The following is a 7,200-nucleotide window of genomic DNA, read 5'->3' as shown; positions in this document are numbered from 1 at the left end:
AAATGGATGATTGATATTAAGGATGACTTGATCCATCCCATGACCTTTGTGTGGTATGATTTGCTTGATCCTCGAGTGTGATTGTTGCATCCATGCATTCATGCATTCATACACATCCATATCATCAACAATGAGAAAATTTTCAAGGAACTTAAGAGGTATATTTGCAAATTTTCAGACATGGATAAGCAAAGAAGGAATACGAAGAAGTACAGTTTCAGACAATCCGACTTGAAAGAGTTAATGAGTTTGACATCCTATTGTCGCATCACGCGAAAAACCGGCGGGAAAAGAAGAACAACAGAGCCGCCACCGTGCGTTATTTATCCCAAAAGAGGGAAAGGAAACGCTCAGAGTAAACCTAGGAAAGAACATGGTCTCGCGACCAAAGAGGATGGGTTCGGGAGTCGGTTATGCGAAGGGAAGGTGTTAGGCCCCCTACGCATCCGTAGTACTCTACGGGATCCACGCACAAAAGGAAGGATAAGTGGTTGCTAAACACTGCTCAAACACACACACACTGGCTGAAAGAGACAAAAGAGACTGACTGAAACTGACTCGGCAGGATGTCGTATCCTGGGCCTACTTAGTCTATCAGGCATAGACATCAGAGTCGAAGTAGTTCGGACTGGGGAGACGACACATGCTCGCTAGGATGTCGCATCCTATGCATACGTATCTTCTCGGACGAGAGAAGAATCAGAGCATTCGTAGCTCGGCTGACACGCACACAAACAAACAAACACAGGCAAACGTGGAGCCTGAATGCCAATCACTGGACTTACATCAGCATCCGAACCTAAACACACACACACTGGAACCCAAATGCCACTCGATGGACTTACATCGGCTTCCAAGCACACAACAACACAACAGGTTAATAGGGAGTCGGGGACTCAGCCTATAACTGTCAAGCACACACAAAAAGAAAAGAAAAGGCGCCCGGAGAGATCAGCTCAATCTCCTGCCTACATACTTCATCTGGTATGAAGATCAGGGCGATGTAGTTCCCCTACGCAGGGACAAGGATCTAGCCTAACCAGATAACAGAGGGAGACACAACTCTAGGGAGACTACGACTCGAGCCTAGATGTTGTCATGCAAAATCAACCCTAAGTTAAGGTTTCTAGCTAAATGGCACGAGGGCCAACCTATCCTAGACAAGGCTTGCACAGGAAGCAAGGGTCTCGATTGCAACTAGGGCAAGAGAAAGGGGAGATCTCAATCACAGCAAGGGTGAGAGAAAAGAAATCAGTGTTAGTGGTTAGTCAAACTCGGCAAGACATCGCGTCTCGTGCCTACGTATCTCACCTGAACATGAGAATCAGAGTTGCCGTAGTTCGGCTACGGAGGGAAAAAAGACTCGATCGCAACGAGGGCGAGAGAAAGGGAAAGTCTCGATCGCAACGAGGGCGAGAGAAAGGAAAAGGCTCGATCGCAACGAGGGCGAGAGAAAGGATCGCAACGAGGGCGAGAGAAAGGATCGCAACGAGGGCGAAAGCAAGCAAGGATTAGCTGTTAGTCGTTAGTCAAACTCGGCAAGACATCGCGTCTCGTGCCTACGTATCTCATCTGAACATGAGAATCAGAGTTGCCGTAGTTCGGCCAAACAGTTCTAAGCATGGCTCACACAGGGAGTAAGCCACACAGACCTGACTTGCACAGGAAGCAAGTCAAGCACAACCTACCTTGCACAAGGGCAAGTCTAAGCTACACCTAAAGAGGCAAAGCAAACAAACAATCACAGGAAGCACACTCTATATGCATACAAGAGGCTTCACACAAGGGTTAGGTTTTAGTCGAGGGGTCATATCAACCTCAACAAACAAACCTCTGGAATGGGGTGAAGTGTGCTCTTAACCTTGCCATTGAGGGGCTAAGGTGAAGCAGATGAAAGGAGATGAGGGGTGTGCCTCATTGCTTCTATCCCTGATCAGGGAGAGCATTTGACAAGAATGTGTGGGTTCAGAAAGTGGGAACCCTTCTACACATTTAATACTGACTCAACTGTGCAATTGCACAAGATCTTGGGTTTTTATCTGAAATGCATCAACACAGTGGTGTGAGCAAGACAGAAGACACACTGAATAGCAGGGGATAGATTGCTTATCCCTTGGTTCTGCCAATTGCCTCTTCACTTAGGAGGTCTTTGACTCTGTACAAGGACAAGATTTAAACATACACAAACATTGCCTCTTAAGGAGGACTTCAGACAGTTTGCCCGGCCAAATAACAAGCCGGGTCTCCAGACTACATGAAGTAAAAGAGATTATACCTCAAGCAAGTTGCTAAAAAGCAAAGCAAAGCAAGTTCAGAGAACTTAAGCAACTAAAGTACCTGAAAAAGTCAAACTTATTAGTAAACAAATCAACAGTTCAAACCAAAAGAAATGGATAAACAACAGTCAACCATAAACAGAGGTGCCAAGGCACAAAGCCAAACTCATATGAGTCACACCTACAAAACAAGGGTTAGCACAATATATAATCCAACTCAATCAAGTTTGAATGATCTTTGAGGCATTGGTGCTTAACCTGAAACAATAGCTCAATTGTAAACTCAAAAGACCACTAGGACTAGCCTAGGGTCAAGGATGAAAGAAAAAGTCAAAACAGCAAAGCAAAAGTCAACCAAAGTCAAGGTCAAACATTTAAGAAGCAATCTCAATTGGGTTCATAATCAAATCATGCATCATTGTCATTTCATACACAAAAGAATGCAAAGCATGGCAAAGGAAAGCACAAATAGGTCAACAGCAAGACTTGCATCAAAAGTCAACCCAAACATTTTCAAAAATCATGAAATAATTCACATTCAATCCTAACACCTAGCATGGCAAGCATGTCAAATTTCATGGCATTTGGATGAGAGGAAGGCGGTCAATTAAAATCATGAAGTCAAACCTAATTCAATTAAGCATAATGAAAGTCAACAAGCATGGGTCAACTTCAAAAAATCATATCAAATTGAAAACAGAAGAGAAATGAATGAAATTAACACCAATGCAAAGCTCAAGATGTCTAGTTATCACATATGAAATTTCATGAACATACAATAAGATTTGAGAATTTCACAAAAGATTTGGCAACATGTAGCACAAAAAGTCAACAAATGACTAAGCATGGAAGAAAATTCTCAAATAAATTGGAAACAGCATGGTAAATTCCAAGAAAATCCATACACAGACTAGACATGTGATAGATCATTCATGCAAAATTTCAAGTGATTTGGAGGCCAGGAGACATGTGAACAAAAATCAAGAAAATGCACATCATTGGTGTGACACAAATTGTCACACCCTAGTTCAAAAAATCATAACTAGCAAACCACAAATGATAAATGCACAATCTTTATACCAAAATGAAGATGAATGAGTCTAGTTTCACCACAAAAAATTTCAGGCTCAATGGATGCATCATGACAATTTTACAAAAGGAATGGCACAAGGTATCAATTATGCATACATGTCAAGAAAATAATTATCAATTAAAATCCAGCCAATGGAAAATTAATTAAAAATCACAATAAAATACTAGACATCTTCATGAGTTTAATGCAAAAAATCCTACAATTTTTGGAGTTGAAATGAATTAAAAATGAATTGTTGAAGTTGATGAACATTTTGGATGAAATATGAAACACATAGCATGATATGGAGTCAAACATGGGGTCAACGGTGGCAAAGCTGTAATTAGCGTGCCACTTAACAAAGCTGTGCGTTTTGGCAGTGGAGAACGAAATGTTCTCATTGGTCCAAACCCAATGGAACAGTAAACGCAGCCAATGAGCTTCAAAGTTCTGGGTTTCTAAAAACCCTAGGGTTTATGCAGTATGGCCAAGGCATCTCCAACATCAACACAAAATTCGACCAGCATACAACAGCATAGCATTAGCAATCAAATGAGCACGACTCATGAACACCAACATCATGCATCATCAGCCAACAACAACATAAGCATAATCATGAGAGTTTTCTGGACAGAGTGTTTGGTTTAAACAGCAGCAAGCATCATCTTCAAATTAAATCGAAATTTTCACATGCCCAGAACAGCTAATCACATACATCAATGGCATCCCCAGACCACACACAACACAAATATGGTATGCATTTTCATTAAACCAGCTCAAGCAAAACAAAACGAGTGAAAACATATTCACACAGCATATTTCAAATCGAAATATCTTACAGCATACTCGACCATTTTAAGCCATTCAAAGTCCATTAAAATCAACACAACACAAGCTATTTAAAACATGGCATGGTATAGAGAATGAAGAGATCGAGATTTTTACTTGGTTATGAAGAAATGGAAGAAGCAGTGGTATTCTGAGGTTGTTGTGCTCGAACAAATGCTCTCTTGGTCTGAAATGATGTACCCTTGAAGAAATCAAGCTCAAACTCACTTGAATCGACTCTAGCTCCAAGCTGCCATGGGAGAGGTCTTTGGAAAACAGAAAATGGTGAAGACTGGACAGATGATGAGTTGTGCCCGAAAGAGGTTCCAAAGGATGTCCAGATGAAGGAACAAAGTGGAAAGGCTTAAGGGTTTTTGAGGTTTTTGCAGAAAATTCCTTTTGGCAAAAAAAATGCAAAATGTGAGAATGAGAGAATTCTGGTATGGCTGCGATTGTCTAGGGTTCTGAAGTGACAGAAAAGTTGCTTTTATTGGTCTGTTTAGAGTTGGTTTAGGGAATGGTAAGCTTGATTAGCTTTAATGAAATCACTTGCATTTTTGCTAAGTTGGAAATAAGTGAATGTGGAGGGTGTAGCATTGCACGGTTTTGGGCTTGGACAGGCTGCATACAGACTTTTGTTTTGCTGTTTTACCTTTGCACATGAATTGCTAACTTGTACTCTCACTTATGAAGCCATTTGCATATTTTGCCAATTTTGCATCTTGGTCCATAATTGTGGTATAATGGTGGTATGTGCATGATTTAGGGTTTGGAGCAAGTTTCAAATATGATTTAAAACATTTCCCAATTGGCCAAAGTGAGAAAAAGTCAATGAATCAAAAAGTCAACTTTGGGTCAATCTTTGATTTTTAATGGAAAAGGTCAAAAAATGCCATTTTGATTGGCAAGGTTTTGGAAGATGAAATTTATATTTTTGGAAAGAGGATGAAAAATGTGGTTTGTAGGAAAAAACCCCACCAAATTTGGCCTTATGGTTTGAGAGATATGCCCCTTTGAAATTCAAGATTTTGTGAAAATGATTTGATCATATCTTGACAACCATACATGGGATTTGAGAGTTCTTGGACTTTTTGAAAATGGGAGAACATGATCTTCAACTTTCATGTTGGGCAAAAATTCATTTGAAGCTTGTATCATGATGCAAGTTGAGGATCAAGAAGTTTCCATTTTTGGCAGTTGAAATTACAGGTCCAGTTTCTATTTTGGGAAATTTTCTGATTTGCTTCAAATTCTTCCATGATGTTGATTGCCAAGACACATGAGGCCTATTGGGACATGAACAAGCTCTCTCAAACCATTTCCATCCATCAAAACCATAGAATCCACCACAGTTGACCAACTTTGACTTTTCTAGGGTTTTGGACTGACTGTGCACTTCTGATGAATTCCAAACCCTAATTCCTTGAGACTTTGACTTCAAATGATGACCCAAGTTGTGGACTCTAGATTGTTGACCATGGTGCCCAAATTCCACAAGAATGGCCACCATCCACTGCTTTGACTGACTGTTGATTTTCTAGGGTTTTTACCTGGCTGTGCATTGACTGATGACCTCTGAGCCTTCAACCTTTGACTTTAACACTTCAAATAGACCCCCAAGTCATGTGAACTTGTTGGACAAAGCTTAAGGCTTTGATTCCTTGAGAAACACCCTTGCTTGCTTGGTTGACTGATCTCCTGATCAGTTTGACCTAATTCTTGACTTGCTTGCACTTGAGGCAAAAAGGGACAATGCAATGCTATGCAGTGGACCATGTTATGCTATGACCTAATATGAGATGGTATGTACAATGATAGGTGCAAATTTGAGGTGCTACAGCTGCCCCTATTCAATCAGCTGGGAACCCGAATGGATGAGAGCAACGGCTGTCAGACTTTCAGGGTAAACAGGGATTGAATACTAAGAACCGTAGAAATTTGCACCGACTGGGATCCACCAATGGAAACGTCCACTGGGATTTGATTCTTATTACTGGGTTTTTTTTTTTTTTTTTTTTTTTTTTTTTTTTTTTCAAAAGGTACGGCCACATCCAGACATCGCAATGACGATGAATGGGAAAAGAAATCACAACTAGATGCCAACGGACAATCTAGGAAACACTCAACGTTCACCAAGGCCAACAGAGAGGTAAATCCACAGGGGGACAGGTACAACTAGACGTCATAGGACGAATAAGAAGACTCACGTTTATCGACACCAACGGAGAGGAGGAAAACTCAGCCAGACGTCATGGGACGAAAGGGAGACTCACGTTTATCGACACCAACGGAGAGGAGGAAAACTTCAACCAGACGTCATAGGACGAAAGGGAGACTCACGTTTATCGACACCAACGGAGAGGAGGAAAACTTCAACCAGACGTCATAGGACGAAAGGGAGACTCACGTTTATCGACACCAACGGAGAGGAGGAAAACTTCAACCAGACGTCATAGGACGAAAGGGAGACTCACGTTTATCGACACCAACGGAGAGGAGGAAAACTCAGCCAGACGTCATAGGACGAAAGGGAGACTCACGTTTATCGACACCAACGGAGAGGAGGAAAACTCAGCCAGACGTCATAGGACGAAAGGGAGACTCACGTTTATCGACACCAACGGAGAGGAGGAAAACTTCAACCAGACGTCATAGGACGAAAGGTAGACTCACGTTTATCGACACCAACGGAGAGGAGGAAAAAACTCAACCAGACGTCATAGGACGAAAGGGAGACTCACGTTTATCGACACCAACGGAGAGGAGGAAAAAACTCAACCAGACGTCATAGGACGAAAGGGAGACTCACGTTTATCGACACCAACGGAGAGGAGGAAAACTCAGCCAGACGTCATAGGACGAAAGGGAGACTCACGTTTATCGACACCAACGGAGAGGAGGAAAACTTCAACCAGACATCATAGGACGAAAGGGAGACTCACGTTTATCGACACCAACGGATAGGAGGAAAACTTTACCAGGGAAGGGAGGGCGACGTTATGAACATCGAAAGAGGATGTTTAC

The sequence above is a fragment of the Lathyrus oleraceus genome, chromosome 4 (assembly GCF_024323335.1).
Source record: "Lathyrus oleraceus cultivar Zhongwan6 chromosome 4, CAAS_Psat_ZW6_1.0, whole genome shotgun sequence".
In the NCBI taxonomy this organism is placed as follows: Eukaryota; Viridiplantae; Streptophyta; class Magnoliopsida; order Fabales; family Fabaceae; genus Lathyrus; species Lathyrus oleraceus.
This window is presented reverse-complemented; position numbering follows the sequence as displayed.